The following is a 26,714-nucleotide window of genomic DNA, read 5'->3' on the forward strand; positions in this document are numbered from 1 at the left end:
GCGGCTCTCATTAAAAAGTAATAGTGGTACAAGGACATTGCTTGTTGCTGTAGGAACTACTCAGCCTCAGTATTAACTGATAGACCGAGGTGCAGTCAATGTTTCATCTCCTTCCTTTGTCCCATTCTTCCACCTCAGAAACACCATATCCAGTGTCAGCCTGACATTTATAAATACCATCACCTCGCCTCGATTTGGACCGATTCAGATGAACCTGTTAAGGTTGAATTATCTACTAATTGGGCCGCCATGTGTGAAGGTGTGTGCACATGTGTTGTTGTCACAGGTCGGTTTAGACTTTTGGTTGGTCAGACAGGAAAGGAAAATGTCTCCAGTTTGATTCCCACAAAATCTGTCAGGTGTCAGGAGTTTTCTTAAGACTGTACTGGAAATCTGTGTCAATCGACCTTCTAATTCCAAACATTTCTGTCTGTTTTGACACGTTTAGGTACGTTCCATATCATTCCATTTGAATAAACTATTTCGACAGACCGTTTTTAAAAAGCTCTGTGCAAAACATCCAGCACAGAGACAATAACAAGTTACAGTATATGGTAGAACAGTTTGAGGAGGACACACTACTTCTGAATTAGCTCCGGAGCTTTAACACAAGGCAAGAGAACAGCGTGAGGAACGGGGCGGGTTTATTTCAATTTGATTCGGGATACTGTTAGTGTTCCCAGGTCACTTTTGCTGCCCAGTGACACTCGTGGCTAGACGTGTTGAGTTTGATGGTGCTAAAATTTAAAATTTGGTTCAACATCAGCACAGTAAGAGTCATAAAGTCAGAGATCTCACTCAGCAGGGTTATACCCATATGAGACAAGGTAAGACTGTAGCAGTAAAACCCCTGAGTGTGATGAATTAAGCAAAGGGTCCATTTTATTACACCCCATGCATATAAAGCAGGGGGATAGTGATCAGCATGGCTGTCTGTCTGTAATCATTTAGTTTCAGAAATTTGCAGTTGTGGTGATCAGGCAGTAACGTTTAAACTTTTGATCGTTAATTGAAAATTAGATTTTTTTTTCCCATGACAATGAATTTAACTTTAATTTGAGAGGAAGCTTTTAACTGTTTCACCAATAGAACAGAAAGATGGTTAGGCTGTCCACATTCAATGGAAGACATTGAAAAGTCCTTATAAGGATATCTGCACAATCCTGTGTGTGTGTTTGTGTGTTTGTGTGTTTGTGTGCGTGTGCGTGTGTGTGTGCGTGCGTGCGTGTGTGCATGTGTGTGTGTGTGCGTGCGTGTGTGTGTTCTGAAGGACTGCAGCCGTTGGCAGTGTGTACCAGGTGGTCGCCCCAGACTGACCCAGAACGTGAAGTAAACAGTTCTGATGCCAACTCTGCTTCTAAGGGACGACAAATAAAACATGTTAAGGTGACTCAGGGGCACAAAGGTTTAATGATATATTTTTTTCCTCTCATTCTGTCCCCAGCACTATGTCCCTCTGTTCTTTCGCTCTTGTTTTTTCTCTCTTATGGAGACACACTAAGTGAATTCAAGAAATAAGTTATGCAATATGTACGATATGTAAGATTCCTTCTATCTTCTAGTGCATTCACACTGACCTGTGCATTTTTTGTTTGTTTTTTACTACTAAAGAATAACACCACGTTATTTACTGAGTTCTGGGAACAAGACAACAGAATAAAAGCAACACAAAGTTCTGGTTAGCCAGACTCACTTCGAAACAAAAGGCATGTATAAATGACTCCTGCTGGATGTATACACAGCCAACTGTTTGCTTACATGCTAGCCAAAGCAGCCTTATCTGCCATAAAATTGTGTGTGTGTGTGTGTGTGTGTGTGTGTGTGTGTGTGTGTGTGTGTGTGTGTGTGTGTGTGTGTGTGTGTGTGTGTGTGTGTGTGTGTGTGTGTGTGTGTGTGTGTGTGTGTGTGTGTGTGAGAGAGAGAGACAGAGAGAGAGAGTTTGGTCACCTGTCTGTTTTCTGCATGCAGCCAGAAACACAGAATAACACTGCTTTAAACAAGGTTGTAAACAAAGACAAGTGTGACAGGATTTTAGATGCCTCTTCGCCCTCTCCTCCTCATTCTCCCTCAGCTTACACTGTTCAATAGTTGTTGAAATTATGGCTGCATTTATGATTAAGACATTCTCCTCCACTTTACTATCCCCCAGAGTGTTTCTTCTATTTTTCTCCTGTTTACTCGTGTTGGTCCTTGTTTCACCATCCTCACCTATTGTTTCCTCACTTGTTAATTTTACTGGCTCAGCTCCACAGCGATGTGTGTGTTTGTACTGTGTCTGTATCTGTATCTGTATCTGTATTTTTGTGTTTATGCAATGATAGATAGGGGGGAGGAGATAAATTGCGAAAAAAGGTCAGAAAGTGTTATTGTCAAGAGGCTTGTGCGTTTGTGTGTGTGTGTGTGTGTGTGTGTGTGTTTGTGTGTGTGTGTGTGTGTGTGTGTGTGAGTGTGTGTGTTTGTGTGTGTGTGTGTGTGTGTGTGTGTGTGTGTGTGTGTGTGAGTGTGTGTGTGTGTGTGTGTGTGTGTGTGTGTGTGTGTGTGTGTGTGTGTGTGTGTGTGTGTGTGTGTGTGTGTGTGTGTGTGTGTGTGTGTGTGTGTGTGTGTGTGTGTGTGTGGTGTGTGTTAACATGCTGATTCAGGGGGTAGAGAGCAGAGATGACAGGGAGGGAGATAAATCAAGAAATGGTTTGAAAGTTAAAGGATGGGTGGGAGCAAGAGGAGGAGATGCAGATAGGGCATTATTGGACTGTGAAAGAGTTTTTCTCTCTTTTCATTCAGTTCTTATTGGTATTCTTTCATCTGTTTCCATGCCAACAGAGATACAAATTGCATAGGAATAAGACAAAGGTAAAAAGTGCACGTTGCACATTTATAGAGCACGCCTTTGAAGACTGCCTGAGAGGAGGAAGGTTGTGATGGGGATGATGTGGGGGAGTTGCAGGGGGAGAAAAGTCGCTGCTTGATGTGGAGGCCTGCAGAGAAAAGACCATTCCCTCTTCCCTCCCCTCCCCCTTTCTCCTCCTCTCTTTATCCATCCTCCCTGCTGTCTGTCTGATGCAGCGGAGGAGAAACCGCATCCATTTCATCATGCCCGGCCTCACACTGAAAAACCTTCAGTGTCGCGTTAAGCGCCGCCTCGCCTCTCTCTGCCAGAACGCCACCAAGCGCTGCTCAAGTGTTGATGAATTGCCACCACCTGCCTCATTTTTCACCACTGCCACCTCGTCATCAAACACACTGACACAAAACCCTGTGCACTCCTCAGCGATAACAAGAACAATCGCTGAGACCCAGGAATGAGAGATGGGAAGACAGAGGGAAAGGGCAAATGAGCGGGGGATATGTGGATGGGGTCTGGGGAGGGGGCAGACGCAGAAAACAAGCTGTAGCAAACTTCTCTCCATTTAGCTTTTGATCGACAGGGAGGGACGCAGTTTACCGATGACAAAAAACAATGTTCTAAAGAGCAAGAGTTTTATTTGAGTTAAACACAAGCACTGTTAAATTGTTCCCATTGTCACTTGGCTGTTCTGAATCCCCACCACCTACTCTCATCGCTTCAGGAGGATTCGGAGAAACACTGAGTCAGTGTGTTAGAAAAATCCCTTTCGCTGCTCAGCAGCTGTGAATCTTTACAGTGTCACTGCATCAGGATGCTCACAAACAATTAAGTTACCCACCAACCCCCCGTCGTAACGTAATACTGTCTATTACAGCAGCTGCGTGACTGTAAATCACAGCCTGAGCCGGTTGACTTGGAGAGGTTGAGCCGCGTCACAGACTGATGCAGCAAACTGCTGCGTTCAGAGACGCTACAGCAGAGGAACGGCCTGGAGGCCGGGGAAAGACACATTTGGCAATTTAATCAATATAATATTCACTTGTCGGTTTCTCTTTGCTCACGTTATGCTTTGACCTTTTCCTGTGAATGCGTGTACTCCTGGTAGATGATGTTAGTGAGTGGTCTGGAGCTTTACTCGTTGAACTGTGTGGAAAGAGCTTGTTTGTATGTTTCGTAGTAAACGCATGAAGGCAGGAGCATTTTTACTTCATATGTTTCAACCAGCTTGTGCACATTTTCAAGCTGAACCCCTAAAAAAACCAAGGGCTAAATAAGATGAAAGATTGCAAAGTCTTTACGCCTGGCTGAGATAACAGATTTTTCAAAAACCACCTTTGCTTTTCGGTCCATGCTTCTGCTTCCTGCACCGCAGACCCATCCTTCATGTCGTCCTGTCACTCACTGTTACCTGCCTTCACTCGAACAGAGAGTGCTGACAGTGAAGAATCAAATACAAACACAGGTTCTCTCACGTCAGCTATGTCTGTAAGATAGTAGCTGACAAGAGCAACACGCAAATTGACAAAATCATTACAGCAAACACAAATGGATTGTCTTGATGAATCAGAGTTAGTTTTTGATGTCACTTCTTGAAAACAATTGTTAAAAGAAAAGTTAATAGAAATCCATGTAAACCTAACTAAAGAAAAGTTTAATTGATTGTATGAACTGGTGGTACGATTATTGTGTTGAGTTTAAGGCTGTAAGTAAAGATTTTTTTTTTTTTAAGAAATTAAAGGTTCTGTGCGTAGGATTTAGTGAGACCTAGTGGTGATGTTTGATATGACAACCAACCCACATCCTCCCGTACATATGGTGGCATTGAGATAAACTTTAAAAAAGACCCTTACTGGAGCTTGTGTTTGGTCTACATGCTCCTTATCATATGTAGATATAAAACTAAAATACAATGATCTTTTACTTCAAGGTGATTACACACTACTGAAAAAAAACTTAAAATTATAAAATCTTTGCTCAAATATCCTGTACATCTGACACACTGGTCCTTTAATTAGTTAATGACTGTCTTTATTTTCTTGTTTATATAATAAGGTGAGGTCGTGAAAATGACCTGTCACATCATCCGTCTAAATCATAAAATCACTCAATCAATTTTAACGATAAACCAAGAATATTTCTAAGGAGCTTAATGACCTATTGTTAAAATGTTAGCCAATTATCTTTCTGACAGTCAACTAACTACTAAATCATTTACAGTTTATTTAATCTTCAGAAGGGTTCTGCATTATGAAGTACATTTAAAGTAATATTGAATCATTAGTTAAATAAATACAATGGCCCAGCTGTTGTTTTATATGCAAATTGAAGTTTACGTGGACATAGATGTAAAAATATTTTTAATGAAAGTTATTAAATGTATTTTGTGGTAATAAACCTTGAACCATGACCTCCAAAATTGAATCGGTCCATCCTTGAGTCTAAGTTAATATGTTTCCCTCAGACAGATGAAAGCATCATGCCTCTGGCCTCTACTGTGGCAAGTATGGAGACATAAAAACCCAATTTTCTGGGAAACTGGCTCCTTTGATTGTAAAGGTAATTTTCTTGCCACAGAAAGTCCTGCTCTGGCTGTGGACATAGTGTCTCACGATATGATGTCATCAGGGCTATCTTTAGTCAGGATTAAAGCTAGGGTTGGTATTCCAGGAAAAAAGATAGCAAAAGCAGGCTTCATTTTGAGAAAATGCAATTTATGAATACCACCCCTCCTATGCACTGACTGACAACTGCTAGAAGCCGACGTTTCGACAAGGCACTTGCTAACTTGTGTCTTTTGTCTCTGCTTCAGTGGTGTGTGCCTCCCCAGACACTGGCAGGGATCACACAGACAGGCAGGTCAGTTAGTGACAGACAGGTATGCCAGACAATCATTTGGATAGAAAGTGTTTCAGACACATTTACCAAGCCTTTAGTCATAGAATGTCTCTTAGTACTTAAAGTGTTCAAACACTGACAGAAAACCTGTATTTTGAACTGAGTTTGATTCTTGAGGACATTTTTGAGCCAGGGGAGTTTTAATGAAGCTTAACATCAAGTTGCATTACAGGAATTGTTGGATTCAGGATTCAGGAAGCTTGACTCATTCCTTTCAAATTTGTAATTTATTAATTTTCTTTCAGTGTGGATCTTAAATACAAGCTTTTTAAAGCATCAAATTACATTTGAGTTTTTGGACAATTGTAATTCGTAACTTTGATTTTAGTGTTAAAAAGTTCTGTTGTTGTTCAATTTCAATTCACCTTGGTCAAAAGAATCAGCTCATTGAAAATGTAAACTGAATCACATTCAAAGAAGAATAATGTGATTTCTCTTTTAACTTTACCACAGACAGCAGCCTCATTGCCTCATTGTGTGTGTGTGTGTGCGTGTGTGTGTGTGTGTGTGTGTGTGTGTGTGTGTGTGTGTGTGTGTGTGTGTGTGTGTGTGTGTGTGGGTGTGGGTGGGTGTGAGAGAGAGAGATTGATAGATGAGTGGACCAACATCTCCTGGCACTTGAGTTAAAATGACAGGGGAGCTGCTGCAGTATCAGATAAATGTCCTTGTTTATCTCCAGTAGAAGCGCTGGCACGGAGCACACACATTCACACACACACACTCACTCACTCACTCACACGAGCATCACATGAACACGCCTGTACGATCTACCTTTGCACACACTCAAGCGTACGAGCCGTCCAGGTGTCTTGCCTTCCACTTCACCCCACGCACAAACTTTTCCCATGCCTCTGCTGTAAACCAGAAAATCAATTGGGCCTCTTTTTTTCCCCGAGGCTTCTAAAGACAAATCAATTGAGGCCAATCTATTGTAATAAGGATGCGTCAGCCTTGGACGAGGCAGAGGAGATGCTGCGAACATCGGTTATTAGATTTTCCGGCAAGGGGAAGAAAGGCTCAGCAGCCGGGGCCGCGGCTTTTGTTTTCATTGAGTGGCTGTTATGTGAAGTCCACCCCTGCTTAGCAACTCCATGGTCGCTGCCAGCGGGCCGCTGTGCTCCCCCTTGTAAGGTTCTTCAGTCAGCAGCAAGGCTCGACTTCGTGAGGAGTGGGATTAACTCTCTCTGAAGCCTTTCCCACTGACTGCAGCCTTTAGACATTAATGAGATTCTCACCTGAACTCTGCTGTGTAGCAATGAACTGTGTGTTAACGTATTCAAGAATCTTTAGCGCATCTCCAGTGTGACTTTATTGCCAATTTTACATTGGGTTTGCTGTTTTTTTCATAAAGATTTACAAGAACAGTAATTTATCCCATACACACACAGACACACACACACACACACACACACACACACACACACACACACACACACACACACACACACACACACTCATACCCATGGAGATACCACTCAAGGGGTAATTTGGGGTTCAGTATCTCGGCCAAGGACACTTGACAAACAGAATGGAGGAAATGGGATTGAACCACAAACCCTCTGGTAAGTGGACGCACTACTTACACACAAAAGCTGCAAATTAAGAAAAGAAGTTTGTCGCAAGGACAGATAATATTTAATAACATAAGAATAAAAATGTGGTTAATCAAGGTATTGCAAAAAACGACTCAGTTTTAGTGTAACCTGCTCCATGTTTTGGGTTATATCAATATTTTCCCATTGGCTGGTTCAGTCCACTAGGGAGTGTGTGCGAAGAAATTAACATTTTAAAATATTCAGACATGTTGCATGTTGTGCTCAGGCTTCTTCAAAATCAAGTTGACTCTCCTTTTATTATTTTATTAATCAGCTTCTCCTTATATTCAAAAGCTGCTAGAGTGTAGAGATCTCAGGTAATAAAACCTGGAAAGTTTTATCGTTTGTTTAACTGAGCACACAGTTGAGTCTCATTGTGTATTGGTGCAATTCTTGGCAGATGCTGATAAATATTAATAATCTGAGAGAGAGCGTTGGATAGACAGTGCTCAGAGCATCTCATCACGATGGACTCAGCCAAGCATCACTCAGTGAATGGACTGAATCTGTTTGTCTATTCTTCTGGCTGCTGAGATTTCAGTCGGTCTCTCAGAGCAGTCAGGGCTTTACCTCCGACTCCATTAATCAGTTGACTTCTTCAAACATGAGTTGTGCTGTGGGTAGGATTCAGTTACTTGTGGAATAAAGCAGTTTTACCCAACATCAACAGATCTACAGTAGTTATTGTTACACGGGTAATAAAGACCTGTAGACAAGACATATTTTCTATTACCTTTATTACAATATCACCTAACTCATCAGTGTTTATCAGGTAACCTTTTCAGCATGAACTTTATTTTCTGCACCGCTCACTGCTTCACAAAGATAAAGAAGAAGCTGCTGGTGCTAAACAACACTTTTTCTTCTTTGGGAATGTAGTGAGATTGCAAGTAAAATTAGCTAATAAATGACTCACTTTATCAGCGCTAATTGTTGGGACGGTCGCATAAAGAGAAGAATTGTTGTTGTACAGCATTGTGAAGGAGAGCAGGTAAGAAACCAGCCAGGACTAAATAGTTACTTTTCTATTAAAGTTTTAAAAAATATCTCTGACTTATGTTGACTAGTGACTTTCGATGACTCACAGGATCCTGATTGGCCCAAACTACTTTGGTCCGGCCACATGCAAATATCTTAGAGCCTGGCAAGATGGATTCTCTGCTTTGCAAGGTTAATGAAAGTTATGCTGAATGAAAGATTGCATTGCAGAAGCAGGTGGAACAGAGGCTATAGCCCAGACGTGATGTCATGACATCCATCTGACTGTGTCTGCACAGCTATTATTTAAATCTGTCAGGCCGTAGCGACATTTGAGGACACTGAGCAGGTCATGGTTTTTTAGGGTTTTAGCAACAACGGGCAGTTGACATTCCTCATTAATTCACAGGCTTATTCCAGTATTAGCCATACTTTGTAGTATTGATGAATAATACATATATAAATAATTACATACAAATATACATAAATTGTGTTATAGTCAGAGGAAGAAGTAAAACGGGATTCAGTATACCCTGGGGTTCCTTGCCAGAATTGTATTCCTGACTGTGCTGAAGGTTTAGAGTTTATAAGGCTGAATGGGCATTAAAACAACATCAATAATCATCACAACATTAATTTCATCAATAGCAATATAATAAAAGTCCAATCCAATATATATTCATATAATGCTTCTGCATCGTGAAAGCACAGTGAGGAGACATAACACAGTATTGATGGACCTCAGATTTGTAAAATGTTTTGCTGTTTATCAAGTGTTTTGATTCTTTGCTCAAACACAAGACTTTAAAGCCACAACCTTCACTCGGGAGAAAAAAAATTAAAAATGTTAATGTTAAAATAATGTGACATTTATTGTGATAATTACTGATATTTGATATGATACGATTTCTGACCATATCTCCCAGCACTACTTGAAAACATCACTTGTGACCTTGTTGGGAAATTTAACCGAACAGTTATATGCTTCATTTGTGGTGGTCAGGACCTGCAAGAGCTGAACTCATGATTCATCAGAAGACATTGCTGCATTGTCCAGCTGTCTCGCTCTTCAATAATACTGTGTGTTGTATTAATTCACAGATACTCCCACACACTTTGCCGCATACATTGTTTCTTTCTATTATTCATACATGCACACACTTACGCTCAAAAGCACTCGTCATAAACCCTGAGGAAATAATGGACGCAGCTCACAGGTTCAAGCCCCTGAGATAATCACATGCTGATCTCAAGCATCAGCCTCTCATCTCGGCCCTGACATCTCCTCAGCAGCTCCAGTGTCGTTAACCCTGTCACGTGTTCGCTCACATTTCACCCTGCTCCCCGGAGATCCTCTCTGCATGCTACCCTCTGTGTTTGTGCTCAAGACTTTGTGGCTTTTTCATATTCGTAATATGCCATCAAGCTCTCTCGTTACGGGGGGAAAACCGTCAACTCGCACCCACACCATGCACACAGCACGCGCACTCGCACATATCATTACTCACTCTAAAGAACCCGTGGCCTATGGGCTCTCTCACCGCAGCCCACGGTAGAGCCTCGTCTCCCGGGCCATTCATAAGCCGTATAACGCACATGCTGGTGTTGGAGTAGATCAACATGAGTGGTGGTGGCTTGTATCGGCTGAAGACACCACATCCACGTCCATGCATCACAGCCACTACAGCTCATTTGCATCAGAGTGAAATGTGGTGTTTTTACTGCAGGCGAGGCAACAGTGTGATTTGTTGGCGAGATGAGCAGTGAATCAATGATGTTGATATTTGGCTTCAGCTCAAATGTCACAGGAGTGTATGTGTTTTTCGTCTGTGCACACATCAGCTATAGGTTTATGCATTTATTAATGACATGCAGGCATAGTGCTACATAGTTGCAGAACGTATAGAACACAGGGAGCGTGGTGGTAAATCATGGCTGTTGAAGGGCAGTGGTGCAGATTGTTAGCTACAGATTGTACTATTCGTTATGTCAATTCTCCTCTCTGACGGAGAGCAACAGAGACCCCTCATTCCTCCTCCCCATCCCACCCCTCAGTGTCAAACCTCAGCTGCCTCATAGCCGACACCCTGAGCTTTAATATCAGACATGCGGCTTTAAACATCCTGTCTTTTTCTCACCCTGGTCTCTGAGCATTCCTATTTTCTACTTTTCCATTCTCCTCTCTTCCCCCTTCACCATTTTCTTTTCTCACACCTTGCTCTTTTTTTTTATTCATCTGTCTCGAGCTTCCTCTTCCTCATCTCTCCCACCTAGGCCGTCTCTCTGACTCTGCCTCCCCTCCATCAACAGGGTCTCTGGTGCACAGCTGTCAGACATTGCAGTGCATCTTATCACACTGACCCAATCAGAATTCAGCGTAGCGGGGCATCTCTTCAAAGCCACTGCTGGCCATTGGTAAGCAGCTGCTTCGGAGCTGAAACCAAGGCGAGACAGACTGGCAGACGGACAGACAGAGAAGACAAATATCAGGTCTCGATTTCTCACCCATTTTTTTTTAACTGCTCTTAATCTCTGATGCTGTAGGTGTTTGTAACGGCGCGGTTCACTCAAATTAAACAGCCCTGCTATGAAATATGTGGATGTCATTGATTAAATTTCTCCGAAAAATACTTGACAGCAGGAGGATAATGTTCTGCAAAGATTCAGATCAAGGTTCAGGTAGTATGAACCTCTGGAATCATCCATGATATTACTTACTTACTTACTACTAGTGTACCAGTTTTACATACACTACCATTGAGCAAATTCGTTTGTGCTGAATGCAATGTGATGCATCTGTCATGTTCCAGCAGGAGGACCTCAATGCAGGCAAAATGCAATCAAAAGCTGGTGAAGGAGAATTTAAAACAAACAAACACAAAACAGGCTAACAGTGGCAGAAGGGATACAAAAAAAAGGAGCAAACAAGACCGGACCTCCGACCTGACAAAGACAAAGGCAACCACAGAGACTCGAGCTGGGTCTCAATTCAGACGCCGCATTTTTCAGAGGCTGCGTTTGAAAATCGATTGCATCTCGAAGGCTCCATTAAATGCTTCTTCTCCCCCCAGAGAAACAAAGGCTCCAGCAGGTGGATCCTTCTTGGCCCAACATATCCCATTCATTGCACTTCAGTCATTAACCATTTTTCAAAGTGGTAATGGCACCGGTGAGCGACCCAGAAGTCCATTGCTTGAGTATCACGCTTCAACTCAACAGTACAGCTAATGGTAAAAAAAATAAACAATTCAAGTGGCATTAAACTATCTTCGTTTGTCGAACAACAGCTTTGTTGCTAGACAACAGTAACAACTTCCCGGCCCATGAAGAGGATGCAGCCTCCGAATTGAGAAAAAGCTTATATACACAAGGGAGGCAGGGATCAATTTCACAGGTGAAACACACTAGGACAGGTGGAGGAAAAAAGTTTCAAAATAAGACAGGAAACAGAGAACTCAAAGTACAAACAAATAACTAAACACAGGTCACAAATCTAGAAATCGAAATACAAGGAGAACAAGGTAAACGACCAAAGCATAAGTCCATACAACAGAAAATCTTTCAAAAAGGTCCATAAAATAAACACTCTTAAAATTCCTCTGACTCTTCCTCTTGTGCAACAATGAAATTGATCATTTATGTATAAATATGCACACATTCATGACGGGACACTAAATTCTAGAACCAACACAATTTGACACAACATTGTCCAACAGCAACACAAACCTTTAAAATCTCTGTGTCAACTTTTCAAATTATCTATAATATTATCTCTTACTTATCTCACTGTAAGTTAAGGTAGATTAATCTGAAACAGGGCATCATATAAGAGAATATATGTTTTTTTTACATAAGTTATGAATATGCAGTTGTATAAGTTGCTCAAAAATAAAATACACAAATAGGTCAACTATAGGTATCTGCTACAGAACTAAGGTTGTACTTCTATTGCTAACACAAATATCACTCTGGCTATAAGTGTCTGTCATAAATATCTGGTAAAAATGTCACCCTCTATGAAATATGCGATGGGTGACATTTTGAATCATGAAGGCACACCTCTGATTTTGAGTTGCAGCCCGTCACTGCAGTGCAGATCTCGCCCCCATAAATTTAGATGATTCTGTTTTGATTTCGAAGACGGTCAGCAGTTTACGTAGGCAGGGAACATCTCCTGGGGACAAGCAGCAGGTGTCTCTGTCACAGTGCCATGTCCTTATCCGTCAGGTCACTGCTAACGTCACACAGTGTATCTCTGAGACCTGATAATGCTACATCTAATATTCTTCAACTACTGTTTTATTATAGATGACCTCTCGCGAGTTTCCTGCGTTTTATCTGCATCCATAGTTATTTCAAAGGTGTGACCAATCCAGAGTATTCAGCACTCGGCCTCCTCACACAGTCATGAATAAACCAACATTATGTTTGATGTTGTTCAGAGACCCAACTAAGATAAAACATTTTCTTTTACATATATGGGAAAGTATAATTTTCAGGCCAAATGAGCCATCTGCATTTTTTCTGTTTCATCAGACACCGCCACGAGAGAATAGTGAGCACAGGAGAAACTAAGCGGGAGCTTGGTTAACGGTATTAATGTGATTAGTTAAAGGTTAAATAACAAAATGTGGAAACTTTGATTATGGAAAGCTTTTGGAGTTATGTGAACTACAAAGACCTTGAGGCCAAATCTTGTCGTATGTGCACATTTAAGAGGTTGAGATGAAATAAGGCTCATTCAGCTACATGAATGCAAATTTGCATCTGCATCTTTTTCAACCTCCAGTTAAAAATGAGCCCAGATGTACTAAAAATTCACATGTGAAGCAGAACCACGGTTTGGTTTATATGATTATTGAGCGTGGCTCATTAAACCTGTCATGCTGTTCATGTGAAAAGTAACAAGAGGTGATTGGAAAACTGTTAAATGCTGTTTATTCCTTTCTGATGAAACATATGCATCTATATCTTCAACATGAATAGCTTTTTAATATTTTTAGCAGTAGATGTGTGCTGTTGAGACTTTTCCACTTCCTTAGATATGATATTCTTTAAATTGTTAAAATATTTTTAGCAGCTGTTCTGCTTGTGCATGGGGCGATGCAACAACACATGCAGGTACTGTACAGATCTGAGAGTGGCATCAATCTGCTTTTGGAACATTCAGCAAAAATGTACAGAAGCATATTTCCTGAACTATCAAACTATTCTTTCCTGCTGGTTACTGTAGTTCTACCCCAAACATTATTACTATGATTTTATGTTTGTATATAAATCATCTGTTGTGGTAATGGGGAAAATGGGGAAAAAGGGTAGCTAAAAATGTCAAGTTTTCAACTGTCCACTTATTAATCTGTTAATGTATATATCTGAACAGGATCCTTGGCCTCCCTCTGCCCCTGTGAACACACACACACCCACACCCACACCCACACACACACCCACACACACACACACACACACACACACACACACACACACACACACACACACACACACACACACACACACACACACACACACACACACACACACACATACATACGCACACACAAAAAGAGCGTAACAGCCAGCCTTCACGTGGCATATCAATGCCTCCTTGCCTCTCCCACACACACTGACCCCATCCACCATGATTCATCTCCCTGGCAGAGTGAAGTGTAAAGAAGATTATTACTAGTGAAGGGCTCAGCCCCCTGAAAGATCTACTGCCTTTCCGTCTGCCCCACAGAGGAAATGGGAAAATATTGCTAATGTTTACAGCCCTGAGAATGTGTGTGTGTGTGTGTGTGTGTGTGTGTGTGTGTGTGTGTGTGTGTGTGTGTGTGTGTGTGTGTGTGTGTGTGTGTGTGTGTGTGTGTGTGTGTGTGTGTGTGTGTGTGTGTGTGTGTGTGTGTGTGTGTGTGTGTGTGTGTGTGTGTGTGTGTGTGTGCGTGTGTGTGTGCGTGTGTGTGTGCGTTCATGTTATGTGCACTGGTAATGCCTGAAGCCTGACCAGCATGGCTAAGCAGCTCCCAGCCTGGTTTACCATCTATAAATGTGCTGACTTCAGGAGGTTTCGTGTGAGCAAATGTTTCTGTATACGTTTGCAGAAGTAACTGTGAATGTGTGTGTGTGTGTGTGTGTGTGTGTGTGTGTGTGTGTGTGTGTGTGTGTGTGTGTGTTTGTGTGTGTGTGGCCATAGGAATGTCATTGTGTGTTAATGCATATATTTTTGCACAGCAGTAAACCCAGGAGCCAGCTGTTGTTGCAGCCTGTACAGTGTGTTGTACAGTGTTGTACAGTGGTTCTTTCTTCATCTTTCTCTGTTTCTGTTGTGACCAGAACAGGACAGAGGCCTGTTAAACTGTACAGTCCCAAACAGGGACACCATCATGATACTCTGATCAGTAACTGGGATTAGTGCAGGGAAGCTGACTCATATGCAAGTCGAAAAGAAAACCTATTAGCACACATCATGTAAATTATAGGTCAGTCTCATTATTTCTTAATGATTTGTAGGGTGGGGGCACCTATATAATCAGACTGCGCCCAGTTCACCCAGCTCCTTGAATTAGCATAGATATATTGAACCAGGTACCCAGAGCAGTTGCCGTGATTGCAGTGTGTGTGCATGCAAATGGTGAAAGCAGGGATGTGCAGAGTGCTCGCTTCCAGGGCGTTAATGTCAAAGATTTGCATAAGTTCTTAAAGATGAAATCTGATGCACGTAGTGCACCAAAAATGTGGAAGTCTCCCTCCTAATGAAATCGTACTGAACACAGAAATTAATATGACATCCCCTTTTTACCAGCTGCATAGTGATAGGAGTTTTATTTGTAAAATTAGATTTGTTTCATAGTAACCATATATAAAAAAACTAGAAATTAAAAAATAATTAAACAAACAAAATGTAATAAGTCTTTGAGGCTAAACTTTGAGCTAAATTGTAACAGTTATATTATTAGTGCAAGGTGTTAATGTTTTGATTTATAGTTGAGGGTGGGACTTCATGTGATGTTTACGATCAGGCTGCACCAGGATTTATATTCCCCGTGGAGGCTGATTTTACATTTTTCATTTAGCCCGTGATGCAGAGCAATGGTGAGCTACACACAAATGTATTTACCTTGAGTTACATGCAGGTAGCACACTGTCGTATTTTACAGCGCCTCATAACAGAATAGGAGGCTACCACAACTGTGATGACTTTTGTTATTTCTTTCTCACAGTGAGCACATTTCTTTGACTACTTTCTGTGAGAGTCTGTCTTTGACTTTAACAACTCATCTTCATTCTCACCAAACTGTCTGAAACATCCTGAGGAAAACACAAGTAGCCTTAAAGCGTCACAATGCAAGATTCGCTCTCTACTATACTCGCGCTGCCCCCTACAGGTGGGATACGTAATTCACTGTTGTAAATAAAAGTTGCCGTTGGACCCTCCCCATGAACACACATGCATTTATTGATGAGCTGACGGAGAAAAAAATGGCAACCTCTAAAGCCATAGAATGACAAGGGAAAGACAGTTACCAACGTCTGAGCATGATGTGTATCAATCACATAAGATAGTTTGGCTAATTTGCTAATCCTCCATTGAAACTAAAACTTTCTAATGTAGCTTTAACACAGGAGTACGACTCCAGGATAATGTTCACTGAAATGGCAGAAATCAACAAAGTCAGTCAGATTCATCCTGTGGGAACCATGACTGTACAGCATTTAGAGCCTGTCCATCCAATAGGGTATTGACTGTATTACAGTCTCGACCAAAGCATTTCACCACTCCTAAATCCATGCACAAAGATAGAGATAAATGATTAAACTTATGGGGAAAAAGGATTAGAAATGGCTCAATATGTATGTATATAATATATGTATTTATTTATATTGATTATATTATTGTGAACCAAAAAATAAATAAAAGAAGTATTTTAAGGTCTCAAGTCTTAAAGTAAAACTTTCATATGGAACAGATCCCCCTTGCTCTCTCGCTTCCTGCACTTCGCTCTCTGTTATATATCCACGTTGGGTGTCTGACAGACAGCTTGACTGTGGCAGGCCAATGAAAGCAGCACAGACCTTGGCTGTCGAGCACAGACACTCGGGTCAGACAGGTTAGCAGAGATGATGCTTCACCTTGCTGCTCAAGGTCGAAGGTCGGTCCATCCATCTTTTTCTCTCCCTCCCAGAGAGATTTCAGAATAACTAAACAGGAGTTAGATCTAATCCTCCAAGTATCTGTTAACACAACCGTTTAAAATACAATTATTGATGTAAAATAAAACTTAAGTAAGTTTATGAAACACCATGATACAAATGCAGCTCAAAGTGTATAAGAGGGCAAAAAATACTGGAACAAAAAGAGAAGAAAACAGGCATCAGAATAATCCCAAGACGTTACAACACAAGAAACAATTCATTTCATAAAAAGGATAATTTTTAAAAGAACAAATTTGACATAAGACAAAATGAAAAGCTCTGCGGAGGACAGATCTGAGCCCAGTGTTTGATTGGGACAAAGTTAACATGCTAGTAAATGTAGCTGCAATGAATTTGTCTTCCTTGCACGTAGTCTCGCCATTACAATGTGCATGTGCAGTGTAAAACCATCAGCCCAGTCAATGTGACCGACCCGAACCCAAACATTATTTAAAGCATTCTGTCTGAACCCTGCCCGTCATGTCAAGTCCTGTCAGGCTCAGGTCAAGTATCCAGAGATGCTCAGCTGAGGGTTCATTTGCAGTGCTGAGCTTCCAACAGAATAATAGTTTGCCACGTATTTAAAGCTTCGCAATTGCCTCTCTTCTCATGGTTGTGCTCCGATGTATTTGGGCACAGTATTCTAAGAGCTGTCAACTGCTTGGAGGTAAGGAATACATGATGGGGACGGTCTTCTTTCTTTTTGTGTATGAGCATTTGTTTATATTTTCATATTTCTTTAATAAATGAACAAAGAGGTATCACAAAAAGTGTAAGACCAAATAAAATATACACTGTCCTCCAGGCCTGCTTTTTTATGGTCTCCATCCACGGGGGAGAAACTCCTTCTCCTCATACACAGAACTGGAAGCAAACTAATTTGATCCTTTGAAACGGCTCTCCTTGAGAAAATGGGAGACATGAGGCATTTAAATAATGCCTGTTGAATTCTACTGTTTTAGGCGCATGAATGCTAAGTGTTCTCCCCAGATTTGGAGAAAGCTCTTTGTGACTTGAGAGGTCTGACAGGTTTGAAATAAAAGCCTGTCTGACCTGTGGTGCAGAGACAGATCTTTAAGAGCTTTGGACACAATGAAGAGGATCTTAGATTGAATTGCATTCTGAAGACAGAAAGTAACAAGTAGCTCACTCAGGTGTCTGAGAATAACTCTAAATGAGCTGCAGCCAATAAGTGGTTTCAGTCAGAAAACCAATAAAGAGTAAATGCAGCCTATTCATTTCAGACATTGTGCTTTCAGCCAGACCAGAAGAGAAAACCTGAAAACCTCTGTGAGGGTTTACCCATCATCCCAGTTTGTTACCATCCAGTGTCTGAAACAGCAACCAGAGATGTATTAGTTGATCGAAGTATTTGGAAATGTTGTCAGTATGAGACAGCAAAAGGAAAAGTTGAATGATGTCAGCAGAGTAAGCAAGTGAAGCCAAGCGTTAGTACATTTGTTGACGTTTTTTAATGTATCATACAAACTTCAGTATTCTTTGAACTGGCAGTTTGTCATAGTCAGGCAGTGTGGCAGTGATTTCATACCTGCTCTTCAAAACTGAGGTATTTCTGTCACCGATGACGTCCCCACTGACCCTCTCACTACTGCCCCGACCTTTATGTGCGTACTGCAACTTGCGAGGGCATCATGTTCACTTTGAGGTCGGCACAACCTGCGCACCAAACGGATGCAGGATATGCGAACCAGCCATCTACCCTTAGTTGACAGCTGGTGTGTTCTGATCCTAACTTTCTATGGGTGTTGGCATCAACAGCTGCCGAATCCAGTGCAGAACGCTCCCTGCAGAGTGTGCAGCATCACATCATAATTATCAGAATAGAAGTCAAGTTTTACTTTACTAAGGGGTAAAGAAAATAAAGCTGACTCCTTTACAGCCTGTTTCTTTCCACTTTCCAAATGAAGCTTGGCATTTTACTGGTGATTGTGTTTTTTATTTTATTTTATTTTTCTATTGATTTATTAGGCAGAGAATATTTGCTCTACAGCTTTTTGTTTTGTTGCAAATGAATCAACCATAACAAAGCTGTGGTTTTGAAGATTAGCCAATTTAGAGGGAGTTTTGCATTGCCACAACTATGTGCCACAACTGGGCCACAACTATGTGGCCCAGCTGTTTGGTATGATTCCATCACTCATTCACTCTGAGGTTTTATCCTTTATCCTTTACCTGCCCATCAATAATTCTGGACTCAGTAGATTTCTGCTGACATCCTTCAAAGATCCAGGGGCTGTCCTTTTTGAAGGAGACACACAGGTCATGGCCAGTTTGACAGCAGAGCGAGTTGGACAGGGAGCAGAGAAACCTCCGACTTTAGACTGAATCTGAACGCCAGTCACTTTGTAACCGAAAGACAACTCAGTCTAACTCACACTCATTTTTGTGTGTTTGTATATACACACTGTTTGAACATATTAATATAAATAAAAAATTTCCCTTTTTATAATTAGTTCTACATCCCTGTAATTTCCCCCTTATGTATCATCATGTCTTATATCTAATTAGAAAAGACGCATAAAAGCCTTTTAGAGTAACATTACCCAACTCTAATTGCCTTAGTCATAAGCCCCACTGTGCATTATCAAAAGGTGTTAGTTCCACAGAACAACACTCATCATATGTCTTTTATCGACAAAAACCTTTTAGCGGAAACACACAATGACAACACGTGCTGCAGTATGTTACGAAGAATGAGGCCATACTCGACAGTGAGGATATTTTTAATGTGTGTATTTTAAGAAAGACCAGATGGGAAAATGAAACAAGAAATGGGAATGGATGTTTTCTTATGTTTTCCCCTTCTCAGAGTAATTATCTAGATTCTAGACTGCACATTAAGAAGCACTGATTTGCAACATGGCATGCCTGGTCTGTTGCAATAGTTCTCACCTGTGTTCACAAAGTGGTTCAACAAGCTACTCAATTAATCCTGTTCCATTGACCATATGGTTTTTTTTTGTAATATCTACATACATTCAATATCATGTTGACTCTTTTATTAGAGGAAGGGCAGGGAATGTTCCTCAGTACCTCCTCTTCTCATTACTAAACTCCCAAGTCATTCAAAAAGTATATATATTAAGACCTTAACATGAATTACTAAAAAGGATAAATTATTTTTCTCTCTTGGCTTTTCAGGCCGAGGTTTGCAGCTCTGACTGAAATTGGTGGATTGCTCTTGGGTTGGGAAGGAGAGAGATTCTGCACAGAATTCAATTAAACTCAACTTTATTTTATATAGCGCCAAATAATAATATACATTGTCTCAGGGCACTTTACATAGAAGTTTGAGACCAAAGGGAAGGCACAGCTCTCAATGTATCTTCCTATCAACCCTCATCTATGGCCCTGAGCTTTGGGTAGTGGATAGCCGAGCTCGGTCTGGGTAAGGAGCTCTGATATCTAAAGGGAGCTCAGAGCTAAGCTGCTTTGAGGAAAGGTATCAGTTAAGTTGTGTCGAGCATCTGATTAAGCCTCCTGGGGGCCTTCAGCTGGAGGTTTTATGAGCACATCCAACTCGGAGGAGACCCTCGGGTAGACTCAGCTCATGCTGGAGATATTACATATCTCATATTTCCTAAAATTGCCTCAGGATTCCCTGAAGGGAGGTGGTAAACATTGCTAGGCAGAGGGACATTTGGACTACTGTGCTTGACATGGTGCCACTAGAACTGACCCTGGATAAGTAATAATAATTGGTGGATATATAGAGTTAAAATGTGAAGGAGACATCCAAAATCTAACTTAAATGTTTTCATCAGGACTGTGTGGGAGTGGTCTAATCAGTGGCGGCTGGTTAATACAAGGCGCTGGGGCGCCGCCGCCTCCAACATCTTGAGACAAAATAGCCTCTATGAAAATGTTTGACATTATTTAATTTTATAATAATGTTTTACCGGTACAATGTTTCCTGGTTAACCGTAAACACCCTCGAGCATTCAATTTAAGTTGTTTTCATAATGTATTTGTTTATTTTCTCTCTCAATACATAATAATTCCTGGTGTGAGGCACCTGCTAAATGAAAATCTTGAGATGTGACTGGTTGTGGTGTAAGTAATGTCATTTACTGCTTTCCCTGTTTGTTGTTTTGCGAGACCTAAAAAATACCTCTGAAAAATACAACCCCCCCTCCCCCCCTGTACATATGAACAGTGCCCTCGTCAGAAGCACACTTTTAAAACATACAGTAAATAAAAATGACACCAAATATCTCATACGAAATACCCAAAACTTTTACAGCTTCGGTAGAAAATGTTGTGAAGCTCAGAACAAGTTGAACAAGAAAATGTTTAAGAGCCTTCGTTAAAAGGTCCAGTCTAATCAGTTTGCAAGATAAAGCTTGTCAAACATGGGCTCTGTTTATATTCCGACCGTCTGCTCATGTTTCTTGCCCCATCTGATTTCCACATTTAACACATCTGATTAGTTACCCTTAGCACCTTCATTATTACTGATAGAATTAGAAAGCTACAAAATTAAGACCCAGGTTGCACTAAAACAGAATTATCCTTTAATCCTGGCACTGATAGTACCCAGATCTACCTACTGAGCGCCACGGTAACACAAGGCAAGATAAAACAGTACTAATTACAATACTTGTTGAAAACTTTATTGTTTTTCCCTGAAGGGCTACTTCTGAACAAAAGAGGAGAAACAAGCCCTCCTACTTCATGTTGTGTACCCAGGGGTGCTGTGTGTGTTTTATAGATGTCCACCCGCAAACATAGTTACAGAAAACAATATGGATGCTTGAGTCATCAAACACACGCACACACTCACATGCACATAAAATCCCACTAACAAAACTAATGATAGCTCTGTTTACACACCGGCCGTGACATAATGTCTACATAATATGTGCTGCAGTATATTAACCTCAGGTCCACTGAGGACACAGTGAGGGCCTCATCGTCTTTTCTCTAACACTGACCCTGGGTCAGCCTTATGTAATATTACATTTCAAATCCGTAACGATGTCCTGTTTTTGGCCATTTGACTTTGACCAACTGAACACATAATACCTTCATACCACACAGTACTGAACACATAATACTATCATACCACACAGTACTGAACACATAATACTATCATACCACACAGTACTGAAAACATAATTATATCATACCAGACAGTATTGAACACATTATACCACTGCTTGTAAGCAGTGGCTGCTTGTAGCAAGATAGCAGCTCTCTATCGCATTCTCTGTCTGCCTCTCTTTTGTTGTGGTTTCTTTCGCCATCATTCTCACACAGTCTCTGATTCTACTGTTTCTTTACATGTCATTCGTTGTCGCTCTCCCCAAGTTTATTTACTGATGCTGATTGATTCTGTAATGCACAGAAAATGTCCTGAGTGGATATTCACAGCTAATTACTTCATGTTGAGTTGCTGTGGGGTCAAAATTAACTGGACTGAAAGGCAGGAGGTCATGCAGGCTCCAGCTTTAGGTTCAGTACTGTGAGATATGATAGTATTGTGTGTTCAGTGTAAACTCAGCTGTTAGTCTAACCTTCCCTTCATCACCATCTGGATATTTTGCCAGCAATGGATCAGGGTATGTGTGTCAGGGTCTGTGTTTTAGGAATTTAGGTAAAAGGATTTTATCAACTTTTTGAATGTTCTCATCGGTCATATCTCTGCTGATATTAAGTTGCACTCCTGAAGTTTTCTAACCTTCTTACCGGAGATTTCATTAGATTGTGTTCTGGCAGGAGGGGAAAGGCATTTTGTGAATACTTGAGGAAAGAAAACCTTATTGAATGAACACTTTCACAAAAAGTGAATCATAATACTCATAATTATTTCCCCCTGACTGGATGTCAGCTGCGTAATGATATCTCCACATAATTATAACAGGAAAACTATTTTAATAGGATATAATATCTTGTTATCTGTTATGTAGGCTGATCCAAGCAACAGCTCCGGCTAGGATGCACTGTAGAAAAGTTTCTATTGTTATTGTGCATTACCCCAGAATTACTTTACAGAAAACATCTAATTATGGTGTGCCACAGTCCACGGAGGATATGCAACATGCCTGTGGAAGAGAACAGAGTGGAGTTATCTAATAACTATTCATTTTTAACTTCAAAGATGACACTTTCTTAAAGCCACTCGTGTCTTTGTTGACATGGTGATTTGGAAATGTCATCTTAAAATTAGACCAGGCATCATATTTTTGCATGTAGAACCTTGATAGTCAACCTTACATGTAAAACATTCACGTACCAGAATAGTGCTCATATTCTCATTGTCTGAATTAGACCACTGTCCAATTTTTTGCTCACCTTAGCTGTCAGGGAACACACGTCCTAATACTTTCTACCATGAGCTCTGAGTGTTGTAAAAAAGCAATGCCCCCCCCTCTCAGAGGAGTAGTACTCACAGTAAGTGTAGGACTCTGAGATGCCTGATGAATATACGTAGACTCAGGCTGGATGTTGTGTATCTCTGGTGTTTTGATCTGTTTGGGCCGAGAGGCCCTGCTGAATGTGAATACCATAATATTTAAACCATCTTTTGTCTCTTCTTCTCTTGTTACAGGTTGATGACAGAAAGGATCTCAAGAATGTTGACACCAGCATCTGCAGCAGCTTTGTGACGCTTCCATTAATGTGTGTGTGTGTGTCTTTGTGTGTGTGTGTGTCTTTGTGTGTGTGTGTGTGTGTGTGTGTGTGTGTGTGTGTGTGTGTGTGTGTTTGTGCTCCTTGTACAGATATGTTTGTGAGGACCTGTTTGATCATACGACCTACGGAGTGAGGACATTTTTGGAAAGTGAGGACATTTTTGCCGGTCCTCACTTTCTGACCCCTCTTTAATAAACTGTGGTTAAGACTTGGTTTTAGGTTAAGGTTAAGGTTTGGGTTAGGGTTAGAAAATTTGATCTGATGGTTAGGGTTAGGGGCTGGGGAATGAATAATGCCAATGGGTGTCCTAACTAAGATAGAAGTACAAACATTTGTGTGTATGTGGTGTGTGCTTGTGTGTGTGAGACAGAAAAAGTGCTTTGTCGATCATGTGCTTTTAAAACCACTGCTATTTTAGTCTGGGCCAGAAGACACTATCAGATTAATTTAACCTTTTTAAGCACTCGCCCCATATCTAAACTGGATATGGGTCAGATTGGCTCTTTTTATATACTGTTCTCATTACATTTTTGGGTCACTCAGCTTTTTAAACTGGGAGCCTTCTGAATAAATCATAATTGTCCCTGACCTGCTTCAGAGTGGTGGTCTGTTAATATCCAAGAGGTGTGTGAGTTGTGCTTTTTGTTCAATTATGCAGAGAGCCTTTCCCATGTGGCTCGATGTGGGAACAGCAAACACAGTAACACAAAATCAGTCACGGGCCTTGTGTATGATGTGTCACTGCGTGTGTCTCTTTAAAATGAGTCAGACCTAGCAGCAGGTACTGCTGTGCCAGGCTGGTCCCGGCGAGGTGGCGAGCGGAAGAGAGGAGCAGGGGGTAAGGGGGCTGACTCTGCACGATGCTGTCCAGGAATAGAAGTGGTCAGATGGGGCAGTATTGATCAGCAGGAGGGGTCAGAAGATCAGGTGGTGGAGACCGCAGGCTGATCTCGCGTCAGAGCGATGTACAGTGTGGGACACGAGGAACATAATGTATTTACAGAATGAACAGATGTGACGATTGGGAAGAGAGTGCAGGTTATTACTCACTCCATAAATCAGTGTAAATCTGGAGTCAGTGTCAGGGGTCAATCATGATGTTTCCCCCAGTTTTTATTGCATCAGTTAATAACAACATTTTCATTAGAGTAATGAACACTGGAACATACATCAGTGTGATAACAAGAAGAATAAGAAGTCCTTTATTAGTCCCTCAATGGGGAAATATGCAATGTTACAGCAGCAGAAGACATCACATAAGTGGCATGCAGTACTTGTGTGAAGGAATATAAAGACAAAAATATATAGAGAAAAATATACATTTTATTAAACCGATTGTGATTAAACTACCTAATAGGACAAACAACCATCTTTGAAAATTTTTGTTAACTTTTATTTTGATTTAATTTATTTTGGCTATCGTGGAGGGGCCAGGGGTTTAAGACCAAAACTGCAGCCAGCCACTTGGTTCCTTACAGGTGCATGTCGTCCATTTTTAAATACACTTGAAATCTTCCACGAGTGAGCCAAAAGTTTGTTTTGGGGGGGGTTTTCAAGATACAAGGAGGTTTAATTGTCAAAACTCACTTTCATGCCTGTACTTATCTTTAAGTTGTAAGTCCTATCTCCACCCACCACAAGTCATGAAAAGCTCATCATTAAAAGTATTAATGTCACCGGATTTTACATAGTGATATATTACCTCTTTTAGACCTCTGCTTTAATATTGTCTGTGAAGAACCGACACTCAAACAAAGAATCTGACGGCTTCCTCCTCTTCCGTTTTCCCATTGTTTGATCCCTCCATCTTCTCTTCCATCTCTGCTCTCCCTCTCTGAGTCTCAGTGGCCCTGAGCAGTAAAATCTTGGTGGACATCTTTGCTCCTTCGTTATTTCGAGGCTGAAGACTTTGACAGAGGGCAGTGATCCTGCCGTCCTCTCCCACAGCTCTGCCACTGTTCTCTCCGGTCTCCTCCATTCTCTCCCTCGTTATTTTAGTTTGTCTCAGCTTTAACATTTGATTTTTTGCTCATTGCGTCCCTGATCTCTGTCACTTGCTGTGAAACCGACTAAATGAAATCCATTCGGTCAGAGATTTGACATCGAGACACAAGAAACTAAGAAGTTTGCTGTTTTCAAGAAGAAATTGGTATTTAGAGAAGCAATGAAGTTTCTAAAGGCACATACACATGCACTTCTCTGTATGGTGGGGATCAGTGACATCTCTTCCACGTGTCAAAGTGGAGTTAAAACCAAAAACAACATGATTGTTAACCAATTGGGAAATTGTAAACAAGGAATAAAAAATACAAAAAGCTGAAATCTTTGCGTCAAACTCGACTGAAACGAAGCCAAACAAAGGAGGGTGAGCAAGGCAGTGGTGACAGGCAGCTGTGTTAAACTGTAAAGAGACGTGTTCATGTCTCTTTTGATTTGATTCAACCACTTCCACAGTCTGCAGAGGCCAAGTCTGACTAACGGGATGCGGGCTACAGGTACATGAGCCTGCCATCGATCACGTCTCACCCCACACTCTCCTCCCCTTCTGCTTTGTGGCCTGTCAACTCGCTCGTAATCCCCTTTGCTACTGGGATCTATAACATCTGAGCGAGTCACCTACTCTCTGAAAATGGATGGACAAAGATTTGGATTGTTAAATCACAAGGTCGATATATGTCTGTTACTGTTTTCGCTGTTAGATAAATACAAATCAGCCATACGATTTTTTTCCCAGTTGCAGAACGGAAACGTGTGCAGCCAGACCGGTCTTACACAACGATGTGGAGGTAGATCTGTGATTCAATACTCTTTGAAAATAAACACGAAGGAGAGGTTAAAAGAAATCCTCCACAAAGGTGAATTGCCTGAAGTTATATTGGAATCAATTTTTTCACTCTACTTACTTTGTGTATTAACGTTATCTATTCCTGCATCAGTCTTACATTTCCCACAATGCACTGAAAAATAGTTCAGAAACATATTGGTAATGTGTATCTACAACAGCACACCACGAATGTAACAATTTCACATTCAAGTTAAGATGCATCTCATATTTTTTTTTATGCTTGTTACCACAGGGGTTCATGTTCATGTTAATCAGAGCCACTGAAACTTGTTTGCACTTTGGTTCTCTGTTGTCTTCCTCATTAATGTCAATAAGGATTTGTATAATTGAGCACCAAAATGAATTGCAGTCAATTCTGAACTCAAATCCCATCAGTTCAAGTCAAGTGGAAAGTCAACCAACACAAGTAAGGTGTTGAAGTTCTGGTGAATGGAAACTATATTTGACTATGGTTTCCATTTGCCTCTGGAACACCAAGGTATTTGTAGCTGTCGTCCACATGGATGAGTTCTGGTTCAGTTGTGATCATCTTGACGACTTGTAGCCTTCCAACAGTTCCATGAATGTTGGGTTCTAGTAGCTCTCTTCTCATCAGGTTGTCCTGGTTACCCAGCACCTGACAGGGACCCCATGTTGAGCTGATATGACTCTTTATTTGCCTTAATATAAAGGGTTCACACTAGAACCTTGGCCTATTGTAGCTGCGCAAAACTGTGCC

At 41.1% G+C, this 26,714-nt stretch overlaps 1 protein-coding gene across 1 annotated transcript in view; it reads left to right on the forward strand.

Moving 5' to 3' along the window:
- Window positions 1–23,170, forward strand: part of LOC133026350 (endonuclease V-like) — a 64,615-nt gene extending 41,445 nt beyond the window's left edge. The window contains exon 9 of the mRNA XM_061093242.1: window positions 23,069–23,170. The gene's annotated coding sequence lies outside the window, so the exon portion shown is untranslated. The remainder of the gene's footprint in view (window positions 1–23,068) is intronic.
- The last annotated feature ends 3,544 nt before the right edge of the window (window positions 23,171–26,714 follow it).

Source organism: Limanda limanda, chromosome 2 (genome assembly GCF_963576545.1).
Source record: "Limanda limanda chromosome 2, fLimLim1.1, whole genome shotgun sequence".
Taxonomy (NCBI): Eukaryota; Metazoa; Chordata; class Actinopteri; order Pleuronectiformes; family Pleuronectidae; genus Limanda; species Limanda limanda.